Genomic DNA, 16293 nt, shown 5'->3' on the forward strand with positions numbered 1-16293 from the left:
GACTGACTTGGATGCTGCTGCTGTTAGTAGCTGACTTAGCAGCCCGTCTCCATGTTGTTGTTAGTGGAGACTGACTTGGATGCTGCTGCTATTAGTAGGTGACTTAGCAGCCCGTCTCCATGTTGTTGTTAGTGGAGACTGACTTGGATGCTGCTGCTGTTAGTAGCTGACTTAGCAGCCCGTCTCCATGTTGTTGTTAGTGGAGACTGACTTGGATGCTGCTGCCGTTAGTAGGTGACTTAGCAGCCCGTCTCCATGTTGTTGTTAGTGGAGACTGACTTGGATGCTGCTGCTATTAGTAGGTGACTCAGCAGCCCATCTCCATGTTGTTGTTAGTGGAGACTGACTTGGATGCTGCTGCCGTTAGTAGGTGACTCAGCAGCCCGTCTCCATGTTGTTGTTGATGGTGGCTGACTTGGATGGTGTTGCTGCTGGTGGTAGTGGCTGACGGACAGCTCGACTCTCAGCTCAATACAGGTAACAATACCGGGACGAGTGGTGTTGACAAGTTGTACCGAGTGTTGTGTGTTAATGGTTGGGCAGCCACGACCACTGGGAGTAATAGCACATTAATAATAGTGATATTAATGTCCTCTTGAGAACTCGTCACATCTTAGTGTCAATTCAACTCATGAAAACTGTGGATAGACTATATTTACCTGAATTTACCTGAGGTACACTAACATTCTAGTGACCTCGACGAGGACAGGAAGCCAGCGGTATGTTAAAGGTTCCCCCCATTTGTTCTGATGTTTTTTTCCAAGCGGGATTTTAAAATTCAGAAGGGTTTTGGTATTTATGGCTTGGGCGGGTAGGCGGTTCCATGTGTTAATAACCCTGTGGGTGAAAAAGCATCTCCTGTTCTCAGTCCTACATTGTGGCTTGTTGAGCTTGAAACTGTTGCTTTTTGTTTGTGGTACATCTGACCTTTTGAAGAAAATGTTGTTATTGACCAGGCCACACACTAGAAGGTGAAGGGACGACGACGTTTTGGTCCATCCTGGACCATTCTCAAGTTGATTGAATCGACTTGAGAATGGTCCAGGATGGACCGAAACATTGTCATCCCTTCACCTTCTAGTGTGTGGTCTGGTCAACTTAATTTAGCCACGTTATTGTGACTCATCGCCTGCAAATATTGTTATCCTTGTGGCCCTCAACCAATCCTGGTATGGGAGTCGACTTAGTTCTGGAGAAATTTTTGTTGCCTAGTTGCACTTTCTCCAGATCAATGTTATAAGTGGGGGCTTGCTTATGAATACAAGAATGACCTTAATATGGAACTCACTGATAGGCTAGTCCTGGCACCTTCCATAAATTAGCCCCCAAACTCAACATACAGTACTGTTGTCTAGTGGTCAGTCTAATTACCCAAAGCTACTCAAAGCTTCCAAGCATTACGTAAGTAATGAAGAAATATGATATATATACTCACTATAATGTTGGTGCTTAATTTAGAACATGAAAAAACATTTTTACAATTAAATAATATAATTTTATAACAAAATTAGACGAAACTAAGTGGCAGATGACGCCATAAAAAATCGACGATCCAAGTGACAATGTTGTAGAGCGACTTATCCAAGATATGAACAAATCCACAAGGGCCGTGATGAGGATTCGAACCTGCGTCTGAGAGCATCCCAGACGCTGCCTTAATCAACTGAGCTATGACATGAAATAAATTCTCTGGAAAAAATTCTTTATTTTTTTGAAAGTGTCAAAAACCCTTCCCTGAGTATGGGTATAGTAACGGAAAGTTGAAATTGTACTTACTTTGGCTGCTATGGGGTCCGTAAGTTGGCGCATGACGTCATCATTCCCCGTTCCCCTGTGGCGTACGCTCCCGCGGCCAGTAGGGCGCCCAAGGCAGGATGCGCGCGCTGCCACGAATATATTTTTGTTAATTTTTTGGGCACAGTTCCAAATACAATTTATTTGTTTTTACATACCAATCCTATGTATAATGAACACATACACTATATTATGGCAGTAGAACATCCGTAATGTTCGTAGACACTGTTACGTGCATCACAAAAATGTTCACTTATCCTGCATGTATTTCCAATTTATCATGCTAATATATTTATATTTAAAGTCTATATACACACTATATACATACACCATAAACACACTCGGTACTCTGTGAGTGTGTGATATGATGCGAAACAGCCAACAGGGCAGAGTGGCACCTTGCGCTCCACACACCAAATAAGTATATTTGTAGTATAAATAAGTATATAATGTAGTCTTTTAAGTATAAAGACTACAAAGTGATAGGGGTAGGCAAACCAGTAAAGTGGTACATAAAGGCAAACCAACAAAATCAATAGAGAGGGGGAGTGAAGAATAAGGAGAGGGGGAACAAGTTCCTGAAGATTGCATACACCAACATAGATGGAGTGAGATCGAAGATACTGGAGTTAAGTGATGTAATACAGCTGCAGACACCAGACATTGTTGCACTCACGGAGACAAAACTTGAAGATGTAATTTTAAATGAGGTCATATTCCCAAGGGGCTACTCAATTTGGAGACGGGACAGAAAAATTAGGAAAGGTGGTGGCGTTGCTGTGCTGGTAAAAGAACACCTAAAGGTGAACGAAATAATGACTGCCAATCCACAAGAAGTTGACATAATAGCACTAGAGATCTGCCATGAGGATGATAAACTAATGATAATAAATGCATATAGTCCACCGCCAAGCAGCACATGGTCAAAGGAGGAGCTAGATAGTAAACGTGAAGGTCTTATAACAATAATGAGAGAGATTATAGCGAGAGCGGATAACGATAGATCACGACTGTTGATAGTCGGTGACTTCAACTTGAAATCCATAGACTGGGAAGCATATGAAGCTAAAACAGAAGATTTTTGGACCTGTAAATTTTTAGACCTCATCCTGGAAACATTCTTGTATCAACATGTTAAACAAGCTACGAGGATGAGGGAAGGGGACGTTCCCTCCATGCTAGATTTGATATTTACCAGGAAGGAGGAAGAGATATTTGACATTCAGTACCTTCCTCCCTTGGGTAAAAGTGACCATGTATTTTTGGGAATAAAGTATGCAATGCGTTATAAGCTGGAAGAAAATAAGGAGGTTGAAGCAGTTGAAAAACCAGACTTCAGGAGAGGACATTATGGTGACCTTAGAAATTTTTTTAGTGAGTATAATTGGACAGACTTGATGCTAGGCAAGGAAGTGAATGAGATGTATGTCAAGTTTTGTGAAATATATGATAAAGGCACAAAAAAATTTATACCAAAACAGAGATGCAGAACTAGGAAACAGGATTGGTTCAATAGAAATTGCGAGAGGGCTAGAGACCAAAAGACACAAAAATGGAATCAATACAGGAAGAGGCCGAACCCCCAAACATACCAGCGATACAAAGATGCGAGAAACAACTACACAGCAGTGAGGAGAGAAGCAGAAAGAAATTTTGAAAAAGGGATTGCAGACAAATGTAAAACAGAACCAGGTCTATTCTATAAATTCATAAATAACAAATTGCAGGTAAAGGATAATATTCAGAGGTTGAAAATGGGAAATAGATTCACGGAAGATGAAAAGGAAATGTGTGAAGCACTAAACGAAAAGTTCCAAAGTGTGTTTGTACAAAATGAAATCTTTAGGGAACCAGATACAATAAGAATTCCAGAGAACAACATAGAGCACATAGAGGTGTCTAGAGATGAAGTGGAAAAAATGCTCAAGGAGCTCGGTAAGAACAAAGCAGCTGGCCCAGATGGCGTTTCACCATGGGTTCTGAGAGAATGTGCATCTGAGCTCAGCATCAGATGCACATTCTGATGCTGAATATAAGAAAATTCACCTTCGCAAATAGAGTGGTAGACGGTTGGAACAAGTTAAGTGAGAAGGTGGTGGAGGCCAAGACCGTCAGTTGTTTCAAAGCGTTATATGACAGAGTGCTGGGAAGACGGGACACCACGAGTGTAGCTCTCATCCTGTAACTACACTTAGGTAATTATACCAGGTAATTACCAAGTGTAGTTACAGGATGAGAGCTACGCTCGTGGTGTCCCGTCTTCCCAGCACTCTTTGTCATTTAACGCTTTGAAACTACTGACGGTCTTGGCCTCCACCACCTTCTCGCTTAACTTGTTCCAACCACTTGGCAAATTCCATTTGCCAAGTGGTGCTCCATATACATATTTTGTCCAGGTCATCTTGAAGGGCATGACAATCATCTAAGTTTCTTATCCTTCCTATTATCGTAGCATCATCAGCAAACATGTTCATATAATTCTGTATACCAACTGGTAGATCATTTATGTAGACAATAAACATTACTGGTGCAAGAACTAAACCCTGTGGTACTCCACTTGTGACATTTCTCCAGTCCGATACATTGCCTCTGATCACAGGTGCTGATGCATCTTCGCTTTTGTTTTCCACGGGTAGTGTTTCGGCATACTATACACGCACGTTTACCCTTCTGCCATGATTCTGTGCCTGACATATACTCAAGCATGTGTAATCCGAAGTTCTCGTTACCCTCAGTCTGTCTGGAGCTGCATGTGGCATTGTTGCTTGCACCCCGCGCGGTGCAATGGAGCCCTCCTTGCCATACTTTACAAGCAGGTGTGACACAACATCAGCACTGAATGTACATATTGACGGTCTCCTGCCAGATTTTACCAGTTACGTATTGAAGCAGTTGAGCACTGCAACATCTATTAGGTGGAAGAAGAACTTTTTCATCCACTTCACAGACTTACGCATGATGCACTCCACTGCACCAAGCATCATGTCACATTTATCGACGAGGCGCATGTTCACGTTATAGTCTATGACACAGTCTGGTTTATACATGGGGAAGCGCGTCTAAAAGTGAACTTTCCCCACTGTCCAACATGGCACTGGTGTGAATCGTAGTCAGCATATTCACCTCACCGCACTGACAGCATATTGTCACACCTGCTTCATCATCATCTTGAGTGCCAGAAACACGTACATTTTGTCAATTGTTGTGTCCTTCCATTGCGTAAGGCAGGTAAAATGCGGCGGCTATGAGGCTTGTCTCAGTCACAAGATGCGTCATGAATACGTTGTTGAAATATGCCTGGAAATATTCCATTTCTGCCATATCACCACTGGTATATGGGAATAATGGTTTAACACCAACATCGGTATCATCAAACGTTGGTATTTGAGGGACAAATGTGGCGCAATCCTCCCACACAAGTACTCCCGGGGGTTTGGTGTTGGCACCAACACCACAGCCAACACCACCACGAGCACCAAAACCACGGTTACGTCATCTGTTGCTGGAGCTGTGTGAGGGTATGCTAGGCGATGAGGCAGATTTACGTACCGTAGGCCTACCACGAACACCTGATGTTGAGGGACCACTGTTGACATTGCCCAAATGCTGTGAGACATGCTGCCACCTGCCGCGACGTGTTGCTGGGGCAGCAAAACCCCGCCTGGTAACACCCTCGCTGCTCGTACTCGGGTCGTCCACACTACTCGTATCGGAGCCTATGTCACTGAAGCCCGAGAAAGATTCATCGCATGTACTGTCACTGAATAAACTTGTGTCTGGAGACATACATGGTGGTGGTGATGATAACGGTGTTGACCCAGGGTGGCGAGGCAGGCTGGGCGAGGCGCGTGTACTGTACACGCTCGCCACATCATCCACCTGTCTCTCCCTCACTCGTATCAGACCTTTGTGTAAGGTCTTTCTCTGGATCATAGTCTAGGTCATCATCCATAGCACCGTCATCATACAAAATGTCGCGTATCTCCTCAGAGAGTCGTTTTCCATGACCGTGGGTCACCGTGGAATGGGAGCTCGTAGACGATGTGTCAGACATAATTGCTGCTTTGAAACTGAGGCTCCCCACGGCCGCGGAACATGTTGGGATCTTTTTTTCAAGATAGTGGATAATCACTGGGGCCCCCAGGCATCCATTTCGTATCTGTGTCACCGCTCACCAGTTTGAATGGAACGTGGAAAAATAAAAATACCCGGAGGCGCATTGCGCATCCCTGACGAGGGCCTGCAGGTGCGTTGCGCAGTTGAGGGGGTTAAGAGAGTACATTGAAATGATGTTGATTTTACATCCTTGTAAAACCGCTAGCATGCGTAGCATTTCGGCAAACGTTGCCAAACGTTTTGGACAAACTTCTTCAAAAGCTATTTTCAATACTTTATTTTCCTCCTCCATGGCTTTGCTTTTAGCTTCCCAGTGATTCTTGTCCTTGCATAATTCTTTCACTAGCCCGTCAAGATCTGCTACTCAAGTGGTCATTACTTTCTCTAATTCCTGGACATTTCCATATGATAGTTCACAATAATGTCTAATTTTGCCAACTTGTTGTGTAAACTGCTCATATTAATACTTTCCTCATTGAATCCACTAAAATCCAGATCTGATTATTTTTTCTCTTTGCCGTGGCTATCTTAAATTTTGCTGTCTGTGTGTTTTATGTAATTGCCTAAGTGTAGTTACAGACAAATTTTACTTCAATGTACAATGAAGCCTCGGTTGATGACTGCCCTAGAAGACAAATTTTTTGGAACACGACGTCAATTTCGTCTTAAAATTTTAATTTGTACATGGCGGTTTACATGGAAGACGACGTCTGTTTGTACTCGTATGGGTCGAATGAGCATGTGTTGCATGGTGGACAGTGAGGGGACTGGATGGATGATGAGGGGGACTAGATGGATGGATGGTGGAGGTACTAGTTGGATAGATAGGGGGGGGGGGGTGGATGGATGGTGGAGGGGGACTGGATGGATGGTGGGGTGAATCTCCGTTCCCCACTATGCACCCTCCTTGCTTCCCCCCATACTGCCACTGGACCCTTCCTGCTACCTTCACCCCCCACACCACACCCTCCTTGCTACCCCTCATGCCACCACTGGACCCTCCCTGCTACCTTCATCCCCCACACTGCACCCTCCCTGCTACCACATGCCGCCAATGAACCCTCCCCCCCCCCACACTGGACCCTCCCTGCTACCCTCATCCCACCACCAGACCCTCCCTGCTACCTCTGTCCCCCACACTGGACCCCTCCCTCTAGCTGTACTCTCCCAGCCACATCAGGATGGTATTAATACGGGCATCGTTGCTACCACCTGGTAGCAACCTTCATCATTCTACCAGCTGGTGGATCAGGAGGCAGACTGCATGACATGACAGACTGCATGGATCAGGAGGCAGACTGCATGACATTAAACTCTTTTTGTTTACTGACTGTGAAAGCCTGATTGACTGTAAATGGCTGAATGACTAACTGGCTAAATGACTTAATGCCTAACCGGTTGCTACTGCAACTGTGAATGCTTGACTGCCTTTGGTTATGGCTGCCTGTGACTAGTCTTGACTGTGAATGCTTGACTGCCTTTGGGTATGACTGCCTGTGACTGGTCTTGACTGTGAATGCTTGACTGCCTTTGTGTATGACTGCCTGTGACTGGTCTCGACTGTGAATGCTTGACTGCCTTTGGGTATGACTGCCTTTGTGTATGACTGCCTGTGACTGGTCTCGACTGTGAATGCTTGACTGCCTTTGGGTATGACTGCCTGTGACTGGTCTTGACTGTGAATGCTTGACTGCCTTTGGTTATGACTGCCTGTGACTGGTCTCGACTGTGAATGCTTGACCAACTTGTGACAAAGTGACTGGTTCTGACTGGCTGCCACATAACAGAAGCAGTGAAATGTTTGAAAGGAAAATCTGAATCAGTGATGCAGATATGAAAGTGTTTAAGGCAAGCAGGGGACAGTTTTACCACCACCTCCCTCCTCCTCACCCTCCTCACACACCAACACCACTTCTCCCTCCAACCTCAGTCTTCCATACGCCACCAAGAGTCATCAGTAAAGGTAAAGGGCAGTTAAATGTTCACTTATTTTATTTATGGTTTATATTTATACCTGAGTGTTTTGTTTATGACACATATGAGTAGTATTCTGTATAAAATGTATTTTTAAGTTAATGTTTTTGGGGGTGTAGAATAGACTGATTCAATTTACATTATTTCTTATGGGAAAATTCATTTTGGTTGACAACTTTTTAGTTGAGGAACGCGTCTCTGAGAATGGTTTACAATCTTAAATGAAGGTACAGTACAGAGCACCACTTGGTTTCCGAACTTTAGTTATCCAAAACTTCCAGTTTCCCGATTGGGGTTGGGGAGTCATGCTACCCAAACTTTGTTCGGGTAGGAAGGAGTCCGCCAAGCGTCTCGCCGGCTTGTGGTGGTGGGTGGGAGATGATCCAGTTTGCCCACTGTGACTTCACAGATTCACGGCCTATTATTCATATTATTTTGAATTGTTATGAGGCTGCAATGTTCATTCTGTGCTTTTGTTTTACATATCTTCACAATCAAGAAACATCTGTGCACCATGTTGGCTCCAAATGCACGCATTGCGTCAGTGATGGCTGACTGGTGGGTGGATGGATGGGGAAGCTTAGGTGGGAGGCAGTATGAGAGAGAGGGGAGGAGAATTAGTGAGAGAGGGAGGGAGGGGGAGGTAGGGAGAGATGCTAGGAGGTAGGGGGAGGTAGGGAGAGATGCTAGGAGGTAGGGGGAGGTAGGGAGAGATGCGAGGACGCAGGCAGCAAGGGAGGGTAGTAGTGAGGGAGGATGGGAGAATTAGTGAGGGAGGATGGGAGAATTAGGGAGGGAGGGAAAGGCAGGCAGGCAGGCAGGCTGGCAGAGGAGGAGGCAGGCAGGCTGGTAGGCAAGCTGGCAGGCAGGCAGGCTAGGAAGGAGGCAGGCAGGCTAGGAAGGAGGCAGGCAGGCTGGCAGAGGAGGAGGCAGGCAGGCTGGGAAGGAGGCAGGCAGGCTTGCAGGCAGGCTGGCAGGAGGCAGGCAGGCAGGAAGGGATGGATGGGGGTTCAGGTGAACCACATGACCATTGAGAGCGTGTATGTATGGGTTAGGGGTTGTGTGGGGGGGGGGGAGGGACCGGCTGACTCATAAGCCTAACCACATTCGACAGACCTTTGACCCAGATTTGTATCTTAAATTTATTTATTTTTATTTGATTTTATTTATATATATACTGTACAAGAAGGTACATTTTATAAGTAGGTAAATACTTGCAAAATTTATAAAAATGATAACAGTTACATAGCATGAAAAAAATAAAAGATAAGAGAAAAATTGTAGGTATATTAAAGCACATAGGTAGCTCAGAATGATTGCAATGACTTAAATGTACAATGTATATATTTTTGGCAGGCTGGCAGAGAGGGATGTAGGTTGGCAGGCAGACTGGCAGGCAGACAGGCTGGCAGAGAGGGAGGGAAGCAGGCTGGCAGGCAGAGAGGGAGGGAGGTTAGCAGGCAGCCTGGCAAAGAGGGCGGGAGGGAGGTTAGCAGGCAGCCTGGCAAAGAGGGCGGGAGGGAGGTTGGCAGGCAGCCTGGCAAAGAGGGCGGGAGGGAGGTTAGCAGGCAGCCTGGCAAAGAGGGCGGGAGGGAGGTTGGCAGGCAGCCTGGCAAAGAGGGCGGGAGGGAGGTTAGCAGGCAGCCTGGCAAAGAGGGCGGGAGGGAGGTTAGCAGGCAGCCTGGCAAAGAGGGCGGGAGGGAGGTTGGCAGGCAGCCTGGCAAAGAGGGAGGGAGGCTGGCAGAGAGGGAGGGAGGCTGGCAGGCAGGCTGGCAGAGAGGGAGGGAGGTTGGCAGGCAGGCTGGCAGAGAGGGAGGGAGGCTGGCAGGCTGGCTGGGAGGGAGGCAGGCAGGCAGGCTGGGAGGCAGGCAGGCAGGCAGGCTGGGAGGGAGGGAGGCAGGCAGGCTGGGAGGGAGGCAGGCAGGCTTGGAGGGAGGCAGGCAGGCTGGGAGGGAGGGAGGGAGGGAGGGAGGCAGGCAGGCAGGCAGGCAGGCAGGCAGGCAGGCAGGCTGGCAGACAGTCAGGCAGGCAGTCAGGCAGGAAGGAAGGAAGGAAGGGATGGTTGGGTGTTGAGGTGAGCCACGTGACGAGAGAGTGTATGGGGTGGGGGAGGTGTGTTGGTGGTAGGGGAGGGACCGGCTGACTCGGGTAAGCCTAACCACCCTCAACCCGTTAGCCAGATTTGTTTCTTAAATGTACATCATATATATTTTTGGTTACAGGTTTTGTTTAGTAATATTATTAGGATAATAAAAAGTTATAAAAATATTTATTTCATGAATGCTTTATTGTATTAGATGATTCTCTGGCAATCTACTATAGCTAGCCACTTCGGGGGGAGGGAGGGCAGCAGCAGTGAGGTGTACTAATTGTCCTTACAGGGTTGAGCTCTGGCTCTTTGGTCCTGCCACTCCTGAGGGGGAAGTGGATCAGGACTTCTCTAATTCGCGAGTGCAAACAAAATACTGTCATATTAACCCTTACACTGCTCAGGGGTCCTGGGGACATTTACACCCCTGTGCGCAAGAAAAAAAAAAATTCAAATTTTGTTTTCCGTCTTCTAAACATGTTAATTTGTGTCCCCAGAGCACGGGAAAAATAAAAAAAAAATCGTAGGTGACATATTTTGGGCGCAATTGACCAAGGAAGTCTGGCAAAAAGTGGGCGTTGACAGAGCGGTCGTCAGACCCGGTCAGCGTCACCCGCGCTGACAGGTGGGAGTTGCCACAAAGATATTATTACCTAATTGTTTCAATGTCTCCGATTGATTTTTTCTTGTTTTTTTTTCAGTAATATTATTCAATAGTGTGTATTGTAATATATTTATATAATAAAAGTGGTGAATAATCGCTATACTCAAAAGTATGATGTGCATATTAGTGATTCAATTATTATGTTTATAAAAACAATAAACAAATAGTTTTGCTGCTATTACACTCTATACACAGGTTATATATAAGTATCTGCATGTTTTGGTCACCATAACAAACCACTAAGTTGGTACTGAGAGTCGAAAAGCCACGAGGAGTTACCGCCACACACCAGCCAGCCACTCGGTGCCACTCCCTCAACACACGCACTAAACTTTCTTCCCCAACAATACCATTTGTGGTGCTATTACACTATATACAGACGTTATATATAAGTATGTATATATTTTGTTCACCACAACTGTACAGCTAAGCTGATATAGTTAGTTCAGGCACTAAGAGTCATTGCTATACACAGATGGCGGCTGGCGGCTCCCTCACTCATTCAAGGTCACACGCACTAATCTTTCTCCCCCAACGATACTGTTTGCAGTGTTATTACCCTATATACACATATTATATATAAGTATCTACATGTTTTATGCACCGTAACTGTACACCTAAGCTTCTAGTGAGCCCAAAGAGCATAGTGGCCACCCTCTAAACAGCTAGACAAATCATGCAGACGACGTCACCTCTGTCACCCATATGGCTCCTCCCAGCATAATCCTTTTGCTGTCATTACACTAATACACACATTATATATAAATATCTACATTTGTGTTCACCATAAAGAACCACTGAGCTGGTATGGTGAATGCAAACAATTACAGGTAGCCACACAGTCAGTAAACGATGCTGTCTCCCTCCGACTCTCAGCATCACTCCTCCCACAGCGCTAATTATTACAACATTCCTGCTATTATCACAACCCTGGTTATTTATATCACAGTCATGGGTCATCTGTAATATTGTTATCGCTAAATAATAACAATTATATATTTATTTTGACATTTTTCGGCGATGCTGTGGTCACAAGCTGAACAGCAATGCTGTTCGCTCATGCTGCGTGCGCCAGCCTTGGTTGCTCCAACAGTACTGTGCCTCTCACACCTGAGAATATTGCCCACGATTTTTGTTAAAAATGGCGTCTGTTTACAAGAGCCCTGAAGCTACTGTGAACCCCGTGTAGCCGCGGGTCATTTGAATCGGGCCTGGCACCCTATGGCATATATATACGCCATGCGCACCGTGGGATATGTTACTCAGGGCGTATATATACGCCATGCGCAGTTTAAGGGTTAATGCTATGAACCTGTCTATTTTTTCCCTTAGATTTTCTTTAATTTATCTCCATTTTCCTCCATTTCTCCTTTACGAACTTACACGATAACCGGTGGGTCTCGTCCCCCAAGGGGTTCAGAAACTAAGTGGTGCTCTGTACCACTGTCCTCATTGATAATCTTTAAATTTTGCTAGAATGTACCTATTGATATTCTTCAAATTTTCCTACAATGTACCTATTAATATTCAAATTTTCCTACAATTTACCTACTTATAATTATCTGTTAGACCTGCCCAAAATGCTATACATAGCATAATACATTATGCGTGTTAGCAACACTAGCACGCCTTGTTGCTAGCACACAACAAAGCCTGTTAGTGGCTTTGCAAGAATGTAAAAATATCAATGTTATGTAATCTCACAAACCCAATCTACCTTTTTATATATATATAAATAAATAAATAAATAAAATAAATGAGAGCTATTCTCGTGGCATCCTGTCTTCCCAGCACTCTGTTATGTAACGTTTTGAAACTACTGACAGTTTTGGCCTCCTCCACCTTCTCACCTAACTTGTTCCAACCGTCTACCACTCTGTGAAAGTGAATTTTCCTATATTTCTTCGACAGTTTTGTTTAGTTAGCTTAACCCCTGCACTGCGCAAAGCGCCTTTAGGCGCTCTGAGAGTTGTGCTATTTTTTTTTTAATTAGGCTATATTTTAAAAGTACAGTGCTTCCTCAGTCTAACGAACCCCGCTCTATCGAATTCCCGGAAGAGCCGAACAAATTGAATTCGGTACCAAATGTCCAGTGGAACATACAAATGTTCGATTAAGTGAGAAATGTTCGTCCAAGCGATCACTGAGACCGAGCTGTCATAGTTGATGACAGCTACTGTCATCAACTATGATTCACCAAAGTGTAAACAGTTGTACAGAATTATATTTTGATTCATTGAGTGTTGGATAGGATTGTTCTTTCTTTAGGGCAGCCTCGCGTTCCTATTCTTCCTTCCTTAGGGCAGCCTCGCGTTCTCGTTCTTCTTTCTTTAGGGCCACCTCACATTCCTGTTCTTCCTTCCTTAGGGCAGCCTCACGTTCCCTTATCTGGAGAGCTTCTTTTTGTTGTTTCCGCTTGATTTTCGCTAGTTCGAGCTTTAGCTTCATAGCTGCCAGAGAATGTTTATTTGCAATAGAATAGTTTTCGTAAGCTTCAGAGTCTATAATTCCTTCCTCTAAGAGGTGATCCAAGATAATATTGTGCAAGTCATTTTTGTTGGCTCCAGGGGGAGCATCTAGTTGGTACTCGTGTGCAAGAGTTTGTAATTCGGTTCTCCTGGCACGACTTAAGTTCCCTACTTCACTTGCTGGATCATTATGAAATGTTGAGAGACGAAACATTTTGAAGAAGCAGCAACGAATATACTTGTGATATTGTAAGTGTCAGTAACAGGATGACATGGCAACTGGTAACTATCCTGTGGAAATTTAATCGTTAACAATTAACGTTAATATTAGTATGGTAAATGATTAGTCAATCAAAATCGCAGGAAATCTTGTACCCGTTACTCAATGTAAGAGAATAAGGGGAAGAAAATCCTACTAAATAAATGAAACCGATAGTTTCTAAATTAAATGAAACTAGTAATTGTTTCAAAAGTGAAAAGGTAGTCCAAGTATGTAGGGATACCTTGCCGAGTCTCTATAGGACAGAAGCAAGGGGTTTCCTACTTAATTATATGATACTTACAGAATTAGTGTTCCTTGTGCTCTGAAAAAAAGGAAGCTAATTCCCTACCTGAGTAAATATCATCATCTCTGACCGACGTATAGGGGTGCGAGTGTCAACTGGTGACGAGAACTGCTGTTGAGGTCCCAACTCAACAGCGTAGTCCGTGCTAGAGGAACTATGGCCCTCTGAATCGTTCGTTGGTCAGATTGCAGAAGACAGGGTGCTTTGGCCCAAAGACAAATCAAAGTACCAGGGTACCAATATGATGATCTGCTGTAATTTGAGAAATATCCTAGGGACAAAAAAGGTGGAATAAATGAGTAATAACACTGAGGGATGAACGACCAATTAAGAGAATGACAGAGGCCTCCAGTCACCACGTAATCCACAGTTATCCAATACTCACAATATGCTACCCTCGGAAAGCATAAAATACACAGCACCATATAAATATTAAAAGTAATGAAAATATTGAAAAGCAACTGTATCAAAGCCAAGTACATTTACCACAAATTGCTGTTTTAGTACTAGTACCTGAGTGAAGCTCCTTGAACAGGCCCCCATTAAATGTGATGGAAAAAAGAAGTGTAGGTGTTCGGCAGTCCTCCCAATGGCTGGTGTCAATGCCTATCACATTTAAGAAAAAAAAAGATGACTGCGTAGCTGTAGTGTCCTGTGGCAAAATAAGACAAAACAAGCAAAACAAATAGTATGAACAATGAAACTTTAATTAAATTGAAAACAAATTATGAATAAGACAATTCCTTGGCTATGTACAGTGCAAACTCACAAGATTATAAATTAAAAAAAATTAACAAAATAATATAGTGGTGACGTTACTCTAAAATGGATAAAGACAAAATGAAATTAACAGGTGCTGAGAATAAAGCGCTGGCTGAGAACATCCACTAATAGACAGAGCGTATATCAGGTGGTTGTTTCAGCTTGAGAGCACAGGATATTCTGACTCCAATGGCTGGTACAGGCCCAGACATCGGCTAGGTAGATGGCGCTGAGGTGCAGTGGTGCAGATGTCGAGTCACCAATCAGAAGCGGGCTGGCTGGAAATGCTAGTTTGGTGATCGGCGACGAGGGAGGGGGGAGGTGCAGAGCGAGTGTGTGATACGTTTGCGCCTGGCAAAACGTATTTGACTAAATATGTACTACATTTGCTTGTAGTATCTAGATGTTGTAGATGTACTGAAGTAACATGACGATAGGAAAGAGCAGGCCAAATCTCTCTTGACGGAGATTATCGTAACAATATACAGTGGAACCTCTATTAACGAGTTTAATCCGTTCTGGCACCGAACTCGTTACCTGGAAAACTTGTCTTAAGAAACAAATTTCCCCATTTAAAATAAAGGAAATAAATTTAATCCGTTCCACTCCCAAAAACATCCATACTTGTATGACTTTTTTTAATGTAAATATAAATGTTTTGTTGTAGTGTTTTAATATTTACTTTACTTTATGAAGAGTAGTTGCTGGCTGGAGGGAGACGATGGGGAGGTGGGAAGGAGGAGAGGGGTTATGGTGTGGAAGGAGAATCCACCTCTGAGTCAGGCGGACTCTCTCTTCTTAGAAATTTCACCCAAATTTCATTTCAAATGTCACACAAGGATGCGTTAGACCAGCACCAAATAAAAAACTACGTTGATTACACTCGTTGTGTCAACATTATAATAGTCCTACCACGAAGATACAAAACAATGCCGTTTTCTCAAATAGGCAATGTGGTTATTAAAGAAAACGGAAATTTCATGGCAAACATGTATACAATCCCCAAGACGATCGGATAAGAATTAGATTTTATAGAAATATTTGCTCAAATGACACTTGAGCGCGGTGTTTGGGTGCATTCAAGAGAAAAAAGTGTGTCACGTTCAAGCGACATATACCTGCGAAAGTGATAACACTTTCATAAAGTGTTACCACAAAGTGATAAATTAAACAAACATTTTCACACACCGGGTTGTCACTGCTTTATCAGGGCAGCTTTTCCAAGAATGCGTTCACCTTTTCAAACATTCCAAACACTTCCCTGATCTCAGTGGAAGAGGCAGCATCCTCCCTTACCTCCCCATTCCCTTACTAATGGTGTAAATTGTTGATGAGACCTGCCATACTCCCTTGTGAGATCAGTCACACAGACACCACACTCATGCTTTGCTATCATTTCCTTCTTCAAATCCACAGTAATTGTGTCTATCTTCCTCTTGACAACACTATCTTTAGCAAGCAGCTTCTTTGGAGACATCGTGTGTTACAAATTGTAGTCGCAAAACCACTAAAAACCCAAAGAAAAGCTCAAATAAATCCAGAGGGATGCTTGTCGTGTGCGATACAACAACACTGGCATCGGAGACGTCCGAGAATTTGCGAGAGCCCGCGAGATGCTAGGAAGCACCATGTGGTTTTGCTCGTTAATAGAGGCGAGCTCGTGAATAGAGACAAATTTGCTGCGAGTGGCTTGCTCGTTACTGGAAAAACTCGTTAATAGAGCCACACAAGTTAAGTGAGAAGGTGGTGGAGGCCAAGACCGTCAGTAGTTTCAAAGCGTTATATGACAAAGAGTGCTGGGAAGACGGGACACCACGAGCGTAGCTCTCATCCTGTAACTACACTTAGGTAATTACACTT

General features: G+C 44.2%; 1 protein-coding gene across 2 annotated transcripts in view; it reads left to right on the forward strand.

The window, feature by feature from the left end:
• Positions 1 to 226: 226 nt before the first annotated feature.
• Positions 227 to 16293, forward strand: part of LOC123774182 (gamma-glutamylcyclotransferase) — a 61302-nt gene continuing 45235 nt past the window's right edge. The window contains exon 1 of one of the 2 annotated variants that reach the window (XM_045768328.2): positions 227 to 477. The gene's annotated coding sequence lies outside the window, so the exon portion shown is untranslated. Of the gene's footprint in view, positions 478 to 497; positions 720 to 16293 lie in introns of those variants that run through there. The other variant, XM_045768329.2, reaches the window with a different exon arrangement.

Source organism: Procambarus clarkii, chromosome 73, assembly GCF_040958095.1.
Source record: "Procambarus clarkii isolate CNS0578487 chromosome 73, FALCON_Pclarkii_2.0, whole genome shotgun sequence".
NCBI classification, from domain to species: Eukaryota; Metazoa; Arthropoda; class Malacostraca; order Decapoda; family Cambaridae; genus Procambarus; species Procambarus clarkii.